Below are 12467 nucleotides of genomic sequence, written 5' to 3'. Positions count from 1 at the left end.
ACCCAAAATGGCAGGAACAGAGTGAGGCAGGACGGCCCTCATCCTCTTTTCCATATACAACCGGGGTGGGGGGGGCGGTAAACTCTGGGCAGTTGCATAGTCAACCTGTGGAACTCCTTGCCAGAGGCTGTTGTGAAGGCCAAGAGTATAACAGGGTTCAAAAAAAGAACTAGATAAATGAACAGAGGACAGGTCCATCAAGGGCTATTAGCCAGGGTGGGCAGGGATGGTGCCTGTAGCCTCTGTTTGCCAGAAGCTGGGAATGGGTGGCAGGGGATGGATCACTTGATGATTCCCTGCTCTGTTCATTCCCTCTGGGGCACCTGGCACTGGCCGCTGTCAGAAGACAGGAGGATACTGGGCTAGATGGACTTTGCGTCTGAACCAACCTGGCCGTTCTTATGTCTCCCTTGGCGCAGCAGTGACACCCAGTGGCATAATGCACAGTGTGTATCTGCCTTCTAGGAGCAGTGACACGCACGGACCAGTCACGGTAATGCACAGAGTGTGTTTCCCACCAATCTGGGTAATGCACAGAGCATGTTTCCCATGGAGCAGCAGTGACACCCAGTGACCAGCAGGTGGCATCAGACTCTTCTCGTTTGGTGGGGGACTGAGGTGGGCTAGACAAAAAAAATTGGAGGGGCTGTGCCCCCCCATCACCTGGCCCCACCCTTCACGGGGGCCAGGCCTCCCATGCCTCTGCTCCTTCCCAGTTAAAGGCCAGGCTCATCTCCTCTCCCCCTGGCCAGGGTTTAGAGCAATACAACCTTTATTAAAATAAAATAGTAAACAGGGTTTACTTTAAATAATCTAAATCTGTCCAAATTTTAGTATTAAATACAAAGTTTTTAAAGAGCCCATCAATAACCAATGCCAAAATAAAAAATTGAAACCAAAAAGAATGCTTAATTTAAAACCCAAACACTAAGAAAAACTTTGTTTTTAAAAATAAAAACTAACAAATACCATAAATTAAGAATTTCAACATTTTATCAAAAAGGTGTGCTACAGCAGGATGATAAAATAACATAAAATAAATAAGCCTGACCACTAAAACCTCCTATAAAGGAATCGAATCCTTGAATACTGGCCAAATCTGTATAAAATATGCAGAACTATGTCAAAACTGGTGTTGCAGGTCAGCCATTCAAATCCAGAAAATGTCAATTAAAAGCTCCATTCCAACTTAAAAAAACAAAACAACCCAATAAACCCAAAGAGTCACAGCCTGAAACAAACCTACACAGAAGCAAAATTAAACCTGTGCCAACATTGGAACAAATGATGTAAATTTCTAATTCTAACTTCTTGTTTCTCCCAGGAGGAAAGTGTTTTGCACCCCAGTAACCAGGCTGTCACTGCAGCTTTCCTTTCACTAAATAAGATTTTTACCAAATATAATTTGCCCTCAGTTTTCTCTATGAGAAATTGAAATTGTATCTTTGTACTAATATCCCAAGTGTGCAAGTCCATCGCCTCAGAGCAGCCCCACCCCCTGAGCCCAGGGGAGACTCCCAACTGGTTTGTGCATTTGTAACCCTGGGGCCTGAAGCTGATGCGAGAAAGGGAAGTGAGCCATCTTGGAGCTTTCCGATACCACCTGCTGGGAGCAGAGGGAATTGACTGAGCGACGTCCTGGCTAATTTTCACCTTGTTCTCTGCCAGCAGGCTCAAGAGCGACTTGACCATGGCAGCACCCTATGTACATTTTGGGGCCATTGGGGTGAAATGTGAGTACTTTTGGGGTTGAGACCCACATGAGAAGGGATGTGGACAAACTGGAGAGAGTCCAGCACAGGGCAATCAAAATGATTAGGGGGTTGGGGCACATGACTTATGAAGACCTACAGGCCATATCCTGTATGTTAAGCTAAGGCAAAGTGAGCATCTCTATAGTGTGACCTTTTACTCAGAAAGGAAAATTGACCTTTATCTTGTTACTTAAATAGAGAAGTACCCACGCCTGTCTAAGACCTTTACCTAGACCAATCGACAATGGAGAATGGCATAAGGGGTTTTTCAGTGTTGTACCCACAGAATTAACAGGTACACCACAAGGGAACTTATGTGCATATGTACATGTCATCAACACGCACAAACATACTAGCCTATGAAGTAAGCGTACCCTAATGTTTTGTGGGTAAGGAATGAAATTTGGGCATAGGAGGAAGGATTTCCGGCGCTTGTGCCCTATAAAAGAGGTAACCCACCTCGCTAGAGCACATCGCTCTGTCATTCTGACTTACTTCCTCCACTCTCTATCTACTATCAGTAGGCTGTACTTGTTCTTAAACTTTAAGTTTCAAAGTAATTCGGCTAAGCTCGGTTTCCCTAAGTTTTTATTCTTTGTTTATTAGGATTTGATTTTAAGTTTAACCTAGTCAAGTAAACCCAAAGTAACATTAGCTTTTTCTAAGCACTGCATCTTTCACTCAAGAATTGAAAACCTGAACTGCAAGGCTGGTCCTGTGTCTCTTACCAACAGGTTATCAAGGAAGGGTGTGAGTATATTAACCAAAACTTTGTTGCATATAATGCCATATGTATCTTTTGAATAGCAGTAATGCAACTGTAACTTTATAACTCAATTAAATTAAATAAAATGTAAGCTAATAAATTACATTTTCATCATATTTTCCAAATTAATATTATTAGTACACCCTAAATCAGGCTACATGGGACAGAGAGTTGGAGTGCAGGGGGATGAGAGCACTGGCTAGGGGGTGCAGGCTTTGGGGTGGGGATGGAATGAGCGGTTCAGGGTGCAGTAGAGGGCTCAACGTTAGGGTAGAGAATTGGGCTGTGAGGGCTCTGGAACAAGGCCAGGAAAAAGAGAATTGAGGCATGCAGGGCCGTCCTTAGGATTTATGGTGCCCTAGGTGAGATTATTAAACTGGTGCCCCTGTGCCTGATCTGCTCTTAGCAACAGAAATATAAGCATACAGTATTGGAAAACTTGCCACATTCACGGTATTAAAACCAGTTTAACTTAATGAAGCAAACTGTAATGCTGATGCACTAGCACTAAAGAAGTAGCACTATAGAAAAAATTCTGATTTGACAGAATGATGCAAATAATATAATTTTTTTAATTTGTCAAAATTGTATTGGAAATTTATATGAAGCGGTATTGAAACAAAGATTTGTTTTTAATTAAAAGCAATCTTTCTGGCTTTTTTGGCTGCAAAATCAGTTTAATAAGCTGGGTTTCCAAACAGTGGGAAAATATAACCCTAGTTTTACTGCTAGGTAAAGCACAAAGTGACCAAAATGAAGTCAGCACAGCATCATCTCCTCTAGATTAAGGTAGCACAGAAATGTTACAGAAGTCCTATTGTGCCTTATTTTGTTTGGAAAGACATTAGCAATAGCAGCACATTCGCATGATAAAATAAATGATAAATCACTGCCTCTAAAGTTCCATCAAAAACTGACATTTTCACAGCTCTAGCATGATCTGCTGTACAGATTCTTCACAAGGAAGTGTCCGTGGCCTTTTTAACTCATATTAACTATGAATTTACTTTATGAAAGTTGGAGAAAACATTGTGAAAACGTAAAACATTGGCTGCCCAACTTCTGGGCTGGCAAAAGCTATACTGACTCACAGGAAAAAAAAGCAGGAGAATCTTAGTACAACATATGGTCAGTCTATACCAGGGGTTGGCAACCTTTCAGAAGTGGTGTGCCAAGTTCACTGTAACTTAAGGTTTCTCGTGCCAGTAATACATTTTAACGTTTGTAGAAGGTCTCTCTCTATGTGTATATTATATAAATAAACTATTGTTATTATCTGAGGTCCTACTCAGGCCACTGCCAGCTGAGTAAATGAAACCCCAGACCGGGTGCGGGCTGAGCGGGGCTGGTGGCTGGAACCCTAGACAAGGATCCCAGGCCCTGCTCAGCCCGCTGCTGGTCTGGGGTTCTGACCACCAACTCCTGCCAGCCAGGATCCCGGCCGCCAACCCCTCAGCCCGCTACCCGCCTGGGATTCTGCTCACCCAGGCTGGCAGGAGGCAGAGTGGGGCCGGTGGCTGGGCTCCTGACTGGCAAGGGGCCGGCAGCCGGAACCCCGGAGTAGCAGTAGGCTGAGTGCTGCTGGCACCCCAGACTGGCAGCAGACTGAGCCACTCAACCCTCCACCGGCCCTGCTCAGCCCGCCACCAGCCCACTCAGCCCGCTGCCGGCTGAGTGAATGGAACCCCAGGCTGACAGCAGGTTGAGTGGTTCAGCCGGCCTGCTCAGCCCGCTGCCAGCCTGGGGTTCCCTGGGTGGCCCCAGGCCAGCAGCAGGTGCTGAGAGGGCCAACGACCGGTATCCCAGCTGGCAATAGGGCAGCAGCCGGAACCCCAGAGCAGTGATGGGCTGAGCCACTCAGCCTGCCGCTGCGCACCACCAAAATCAGCTCACCTTCCACCTTTGGCGTGTGTGCCGTAGGTTGCCGACCCCTGCTCTATACACCAGTAAGAAGATGAGCATAATACAGTTGTTGGAGGGCTCTTATCCGGAGTAACAGGCTATAGGAAAGTCAGTCGACATTTTTTGTTTCTCTGATGAAAACTGGCCCACTCCCTGCTTCAAACCAAACCTGTCACTAATAATTGTCAACAACTTAATTTTCTGTTTTTGGCTAAGATATTGATTTTTTTTTTAAAAAAATATTGAAATTGGATTCAGGATTGTTAGCAAGAATTTTTGGCAAACAAAGTTGTTAAATGACAATCTAAATGGCAACACTGTACTGCTTTCATGCTTGGCTCACCCCCAGCCTGCTGGTCCAACAGCTGCAGTAGTAGACCCCAAAATCCACCTCTTGGGGTGCAGAATAGCAACAGCAGCAGCAAACCCTCAGGTCCAATCACACGCCAATGGGCACCACCACCAGCCTTACGGACCATGGTGAAGTTAGCCCAGCATCTGATCTCAGGGACAGGTCACCCATGGAGCCACAGCAGCTCATCCTGCCCTGTGCAGCTCCCCTGGGATGAGATGGATCGGTGGCAGCTGCCAGCCCGGGGGGAGGCACTCCCCAGCTAGGGTGACCAGATCCAGATGTCCTGATTTTATAGGGCCAGTCCCGATATTTGGGGCTTTGTCTTATATAGGCACCAATTACCCCCACCTAGAGTGACCAGACAGCAAGTGTGAAAAATCAGGACAGGGGGTGGGGGTGGGGGTAAAAGGAGCCTATATAAGAAAAAGACCCCAAAATTGGGACTGGCCCTATCAAATAGGGATATCTGCTCACCCTACCCCAACCCCTGTCCTGATTTTTCACACATCTGGCTAACCCCATCCCAGCCCCTGTGACATTCCAATCCTGGCTCACTGCCCAGGAAGTGAGTTACTTTCACTGTCATTCCTCAGCAGGCAGCCAGCCAGCCTCCTCCCCACCTACCCCCAGCACCTCACCCAACCCAGCCCTGACGGAGGGAGGGAGGAGAGAGAGTGGGATCCTCCTGTGGAGGAGGGAGAAAGGAGGGGGTGCTCCATGGGGCAGGGGGGGAGTCGACGGGATGTTATGGGGGACAACAGAGGACACTGGTTCCAGTGCTGCCGTGCCTGCCTCACCTCACCGCAGCCGGGGGGACCGGGTCACACTCACAGGTGAGCTCCTTCCCAACCCCTACCCCTCCCTTCCCAGAGACCCCAGCAGCCAATCCTCCCTCAGACTGTGCTGCATTCGGCTCTCTCTAGGACCCAGCAGCCCTGCTCTTACATGCTCCACTGCTTCCCGTCTGTCCAGACTCCCAGCAGAGCAGTGCCCCCAGACCTAGTGGTGCCCTAGGCAGCTGCCTATGGCTAATGACGGCCCTGGAGACATGAGAGAGAGAGATCAGGCTAGAGCAGAAAATGGTTAGGGGTGGGGGTGGAGAATTTGAAATGTAAGGAGAAGAAAAATCTTTCTCCTGCTCCCTCTCATCAGAGCATCTAAAAACCAGATGAGAGATACCTCTCCCCCACTGCAACATCAACTCTGGTGGGCTCGGGCTGAGGAAGGAACTTCTCTCCCCAGCAGCTCCAGCACGCAGTATACAGTATTGGAAAACTTGCCACATTCACCTTATTAAAACCAGGTGACCATTATGGACACCTCCCCGCACAGATCTGGTGTGCCTGGCCTGGGACAGGGGAGGGGCTCATCTCCTCTCCATTGGGGACATGGCGGGATGAGAGATGTGACAGGGCTTTACGGGAAATCATTATTTGCCTGATTCATGTGCCAGTCCTAGTCCTTGCTGACCCAAACGAACGGTTTATCATGCATGCTGATGCCAGTTTGGAGGGTCTGGGAGCACTCGCCTACCAGGAAGTGGAAGGTAAATGTAAATCTGTGGCCTTTGCCAGCTGAGGACTGTCTGATAGCGAAACTCACTATCCCATCCACCAGCTGAAGTTCTTGGCCTTGAAATGGGCCATCACTGAGAAATTTCCAGACTACTTGTCCGGTGCTCAGTTTCAGGTATGGACAGAGAACAATCCACTGACTTCTGTGTTAACAAGGGCTAAGCTGGATGCTACAGGGCAGAGATGGGTGGCTACTTTTGCTAGCCATAACTTCAGCATTCAATACCAATGAGTTGGTATAACAGGGAGTGTGATGTATCAGGATCACCAATTCTTGGCTGGGGGGGAGGGTGTAAGCAGGGTCAGAATGAACTATACCCTGCCATCTGTTGGTGATGTGATGCAAAGGCATTTAGTTGCTGATGTGCATGGTCACACCCACCCCGCATTGCATGATGGGGGTGCTTGTCCAAATGGTGATTTTGGCTGCTGTGGGATCTCCAAACTCTTTCTTATTAGGGCAAGAGTAATTAAGTGTAGTAATCCTGGTGACATGAATCAAGAACAGTAGAACGGTACTTAGCAGTTCTTGATTTCAGAACTCACCCAAACCAAAATAAAAATCTTTAGACAAGACACATGGGTTCCAAACAATAGCAAGTTAAAAGAAATTGAAAATCAATATTTGTGTTTTGCACTATAGGGTTCTTTAGCAATCTCTAAACACATATTTTATGGTTTTCTTCTCTTTAGTTTAAAAATAGAATTAATTATTATTCTTTTTTAAATAATGTGTTATAGCATACACTGAAAATCTTCAATGCAGAAGCAGGAATTTTAGTTATACGTAAACAGGTTGTCTTTGATGGTACTTAAAAGCTAAAGTTGGTAGAAATATACCGCTGCATAAGAACCTGGTAGAAAAGTTTTGCTGGAAGAGTTAGCAGAGCGAGATTGTTAGTCACAGGTCAGTGGGTGGGATTATGGAAATACTGGACTCTTGGACAGGAGCGGGGGCAGGGGGGGCACACAACTTCTGTGGCACATGCACCACCTCTGCAACTAACGTTTGCTACCTCACTCCCTAACAACACACCTTATACCTCAGGACTAAAATACACCGTGAAAGAGATCTAACAGCATAAGCTTAGGGTGAGCAACTGCAACACTAACAACAATTTGAAGAGATTCAAAACCGCCTCTGCCTCTGTTTTTTCCACACCAGGGACAGCAGAAAGGACATCAGCAGCACAGGCAAAACACCAACAAACATCCATTTCTACCTCCCTCCACGAGCGGCCGTTAGGAACCCATACGCCTAAATGGTGAGTACTTTTCAGGAGAGGGTGACGCTCTCAGGCCTCAAATGCCAGGTACAGCTACTCTGTCCTTGATCCAAAATCAACAGGAAAATACACTGGATTACTCCTGCCCCAATAACAAAGAGACTGGGGATATCGCAGCAGCTGAAATGACCATTTGGACAAGCACTCCCATCATGCAATCCGGGGTGGGTGTAACCATGCAAATGACATCAGCCCCAAAAGGCCTTGACAACACATCACCAACAGATGGCAGGGCAGACTTCATACTGACCCTGCTTCAACTAGATTGTGGCAAAGATTCCAAAACACCGAACGTTAAAACTCACCAAACGCGGGTCAATCCATCCTCATCGTCGTAACCGCTCGTTATATTCCACACCCGAACGTAGCCCTCATATGGACAACATACCCTCCTAACTCAGTATCTGTACGTTAACCTTTTACCCCCCAGTCAGGGCTATTGTAGATTATGTATTCCTTATGCCACCCGATCTTAAACTGAATTTTGCATCCCTTGGGTAAGCTGTACGTTGTTCCCTGAGCACCAGAAACTTCTATGCCGAAACTCTGTACTGTACAATTTTTTTTCTTTGAACGTCATCTTAATAAAAAGTTGGCTTTTGTTCGAGATCCCGGCTCCTGTTCCTTTGCAAGGCATGTGCGTTTGCTCCGGGTTTTAGTCTGCTAATACAGCGGGGGGGGGGGGCAATTGAGCCAGACGCGCTTGCCTGCTGCAGACACGGATCCAAGGCTGAACCTCGTCCCCCACAAGCTTGAAAGCTTAACTGAAAACTGTTTAAGAAGTGCTCCCATCTCCGGCACTCAGCTTCCCAGCTCCCAATGGGGTCCAAACCCCAAATAGATCCCTTTACCCTGTAGAAGCTGTAAAATCCTGAGACCAGGCCAGATGCCTAGCAGCAAGAACATCTGCCTGACAGCACGATAGCGCGTAAGGCACTAATCTGGATAGTGGCGGCTAGGTGGCAGGGGGAGGGTGTGAAGAAGCAGCAGAGTGGCGCATCGGGAGCGTGCTGGGCCCATAACCCAGAGGTCGATGGATCGAAACCATCCTCTGCTACGCGTGCGCTTGTTTCTTTTCCCTCTGGGCCTTCAAGCGAGCCGGTGACCAGCAGAGCACCAAGAGCCTAGGCCATGAGGCAAGAGGTGGCTGAGGCGGCGGCCTGCCAGGTAGCTCCCCGGCACCTCTGGCTGCCTGGGCTGAAGGCAAGAGGCAGGCCTAGGCGTGGTGAGGGCCTCCTGTCCTGGAATGAGGCTGCAGTGCTTCCTGGTCCCCTTTTCCCACCACTCCGGCAGGCGGCTGCTGCGGGAGAACACGAGGGAGGCTCTGGGGGCGCTAGGCAGCGCTGTGTGTGTGGCTGTCAGGGGAAAGAGCCGAGGCTCCGGACTCGACCTGCCATTGACTCGCGTGGCTCTGCGCGACCGTCAGCCGGGGCAGGGCGGGCCAGGCCGCGGACGTGACTCAGGCTTGGGCCGCATGGCCGTGCTTTCCTGATGAGGCATGAGGCAGGCCAAGAGCTTTGCACAGCGTACAGAGAAGTGGGAGGGAGGCGTCTTTGAGCCGGCGTGTCTCCTCCGCTTCTCCCTTGCTGCTTGGGCGGAGGCGGGAAGGGAGCGAAATGTTCCCGGCTGAAAGTTTTTGTGCTCGGCCTTGAGGATTAAGCCTGAGCCTCCGGCACGGCTGCTGGCAGATGGGTTTCTGAATGGCATCCAGCCCGCTCTTTGGACCACCAGCTGAAAGCACTGAGGCCAAGAGGCAGCAAAATGGGACCTTTGAGGCTCCCCCACTGGCCTCGGGGAAGCAAGGAAGCAGCACAGGCTTAGCGTCGTCCCTGGGTGGGCTCGAACCACCATCCTTTCAGTTAACAGCCGAACGCGCTGACCCATTGCGCCACAGAGACACGGAGGGGCAAGGCTGTATTGAGCACAAAAGCCGGGCATCAGCTCAGGGTACGGTATAGCACATGCATGCAGTGGATAGACAAGCAACAGCAAGGAACTGGACTGGTATGGAGCGAAAGTTCTGTGGGAAGGAACCGAAAGGAGCAACGGGGCTGTGGTACAGCGCTCGCATACACTTTCTTTGGCCTGTTTTGCTGGAAGAGTTAGCAGAGCGAGATTATTAGTCACAGGTCAGTGGGTGGGTTTATGGAAATACTGGACTCTTAGACAGGAGCGGGGGCAGGGGGGAACACGACTTCTGTGGCACATGCACCACCTCTGCTAACATTTGCTACCTCACTCCCTAACAACACACCTTTTACCTCAGGACTAAAATACATCGTGAAATAGATCTAATGGCATAAGCTTAGGATGAGCAACTGCAGCACTAACAACAATTTGAAGAGATTCAAAACCGCCTCTGCCTCTGTTTTTCCACACCAGAAAGGACATCAGCAGCACCTGCAAGACACCAACAAACATCCATTTCTACCTCTCTCCACGAGCGGACGTTAGGAACCCATACCCCTAAATGGTGAGTACTTTTCAGGAGAGGGTGACGCTCTCAGGCCTCAAATGCCAGGTACAGTTACTCTGTCCTTGATCCAAAATCAACAGGAAAATACACTGGATTACTCCTGCCCCAATAACAAAGAGACTGGGGATATCGCAGCAGCTGAAATGACCGTTTGGACAAACACTCCCATCATGCAATCCGGGGTGGGTGTAACCATGCAAATGACATCAGCCCCAAAAGGCCTTGACAACACATCACCAACAGATGGCAGGGCAGATTTCATACTGACCCTGCTTCAACTAGATTGTGGCAAAGATTCCAAAACACCGAACGTTAAAACTCACCAAACGCGGGTCAATCCATCCTCATCGTCGTAACCGCTCGTTATATTCCACACCCGAACGTAGCCCTCATATGGACAACATACCCTCCTAACTCAGTATCTGTACGTTAACCTTTTACCCCCCAGTCAGGGCTATTGTAGATTATGTATTCCTTATGCCACCCGATCTTAAACTGAATTTTGCATCCCTTGGGTAAGCTGTACGTTGTTCCCTGAGCACCAGAAACTTCTATGCGAAACTCTGTACTGTACAATTTTTTCTTTGAACGTCATCTTAATAAAAAGGTGGCTTTTGTTCGAGATCCCGGCTCCTGTTCCTTTGCAAGGCATGTGCGTTTGCTCCGGGTTTTAGGCTGCTAATACAGCGGGGGCGGGGGGGGGCAATTGAGCCAGACGCGCTTGCCTGCTGCAGACACGGATCCAAGGCTGAACCTCGTCCCCCACAAGCTTGAAAGCTTAACTGAAAACTGTTTAAGAAGTGCTCCCATCTCCGGCACTCAGCTTCCCAGCTCCCAATGGGGTCCAAACCCCAAATAGATCCCTTTTACCCTGTAGAAGCTGTAAAATCCTGTGACCAGGGCAGCTGCCTAGCAGCTTGCGCATCTGCCTGCCAGCACGAGAGCGCGTAAGGCACTAATCTGGATAGTGGCGGCTAGGTGGCAGGGGGAGGGTGTGAAGAAGCAGCAGAGTGGCGCATCGGGAGCGTGCTGGGCCCATAACCCAGAGGTCGATGGATCGAAACCATCCTCTGCTACGCTGCGGCGCTTGTTTCTTTTCCCTCTGGGCCTTCAAGCGAGCCGGTGACCAGCAGACCACCAAGAGCCTAGGCCATGAGGCAAGAGGTGGCTGAGGCGAAGCGGCCTGCCAGGTAGCTCCCCGGCACCTCTGGCTGCCTGGGCTGAAGGCAAGAGGCAGGCCTAGGCGTGGTGAGGGCCTCCTGTCCTGGAATGAGGCTGCAGTGCTTCCTGGTCCCCTTTTCCCATCACTCCGGCAGGCGGCTGCTGCGGGAGAACACGAGGGAGGCTCTGGGGGCGCTAGGCAGCGCTGTGTGTGTGGCTGTCAGGGGAAAGAGCCGAGGCTCCGGACTCGACCTGCCATTGACTCGCGTGGCTCTGCGCGACCGTCAGCCGGGGCAGGGCGGGCCAGGCCGCGGACGTGACTCAGGCTTGGGCCGCATGGCCGTGCTTTCCTGACGAGGCATGAGGCAGGCCAAGAGCTTTGCACAGCGTACAGAGAAGTGGGAGGGAGGCGTCTTTGAGCCGGCGTGTCTCCTCCGCTTCTCCCTTGCCACTTGGGCGGAGGCGGGAAGGGAGCGAAATGTTCCCGGCTGAAAGTTTTTGTGCTCGGCCTTGAGGATTAAGCCTGAGCCTCCGGCACGGCTGCTGGCAGATGGGTTTCTGAATGGCATCCAGCCCGCTCTTTGGACCACCAGCTGAAAGCACTGAGGCCAAGAGGCAGCAAAATGGGACCTTTGAGGCTCCCCCACTGGCCTCGGGGAAGCAAGGAAGCAGCACAGGCTTAGCGTCGTCCCTGGGTGGGCTCGAACCACCATCCTTTCGGTTAACAGCCGAACGCGCTGACCCATTGCGCCACAGAGACACGGAGGGGCAAGGCTGTATTGAGCACAAAAGCCGGGCATCAGCTCAGGGTACGGTATAGCACATGCATGCAGTGGATAGACAAGCAACAGCAAGGAACTGGACTGGTATGGAGCGAAAGTTCTGTGGGAAGGAACCGAAAGGAGCACCGGGGCTGTGGTACAGCGCTCGCATACGCTTTCTTTGGCCTGTTTTGCTGGAAGAGTTAGCAGAGCGAGATTGTTAGTCACAGGTCAGTGGGTGGGTTTATGGAAATACTGGACTCTTGGACGGGAGCGGGGGCAGGGGGGGCACACGACTTCTGTGACACATGCACCACCTCTGCAACTAATGTTTGCTACCTCTCTCCCTAACAACACACCTTTTACCTCAGGATTAAAATACACCGTGAAAGACATCTAATGGCATAAGCTTAGGGTGAGCAACTCCGCTTG

The 12467-nt window shown here is 50.1% G+C and overlaps 2 non-coding genes across 2 annotated transcripts; both read right to left on the bottom strand.

Annotated features, from left to right (window-relative positions):
* Positions 1-9461: 9461 nt before the first annotated feature.
* On the bottom strand, positions 9462-9535 carry TRNAN-GUU. The gene has a single exon. It is a non-coding gene; the product is annotated as a tRNA-Asn (tRNA).
* A 2425-nt stretch (positions 9536-11960) lies between these two features.
* Positions 11961-12034, bottom strand: TRNAN-GUU. The gene has a single exon. It is a non-coding gene; the product is annotated as a tRNA-Asn (tRNA).
* Between the last annotated feature and the right edge of the window lie 433 nt (positions 12035-12467).

The sequence above is a fragment of the Mauremys reevesii genome, linkage group 12, assembly GCF_016161935.1.
Source record: "Mauremys reevesii isolate NIE-2019 linkage group 12, ASM1616193v1, whole genome shotgun sequence".
Taxonomy (NCBI): Eukaryota; Metazoa; Chordata; order Testudines; family Geoemydidae; genus Mauremys; species Mauremys reevesii.
This window is presented reverse-complemented; position numbering and strand designations above follow the sequence as displayed.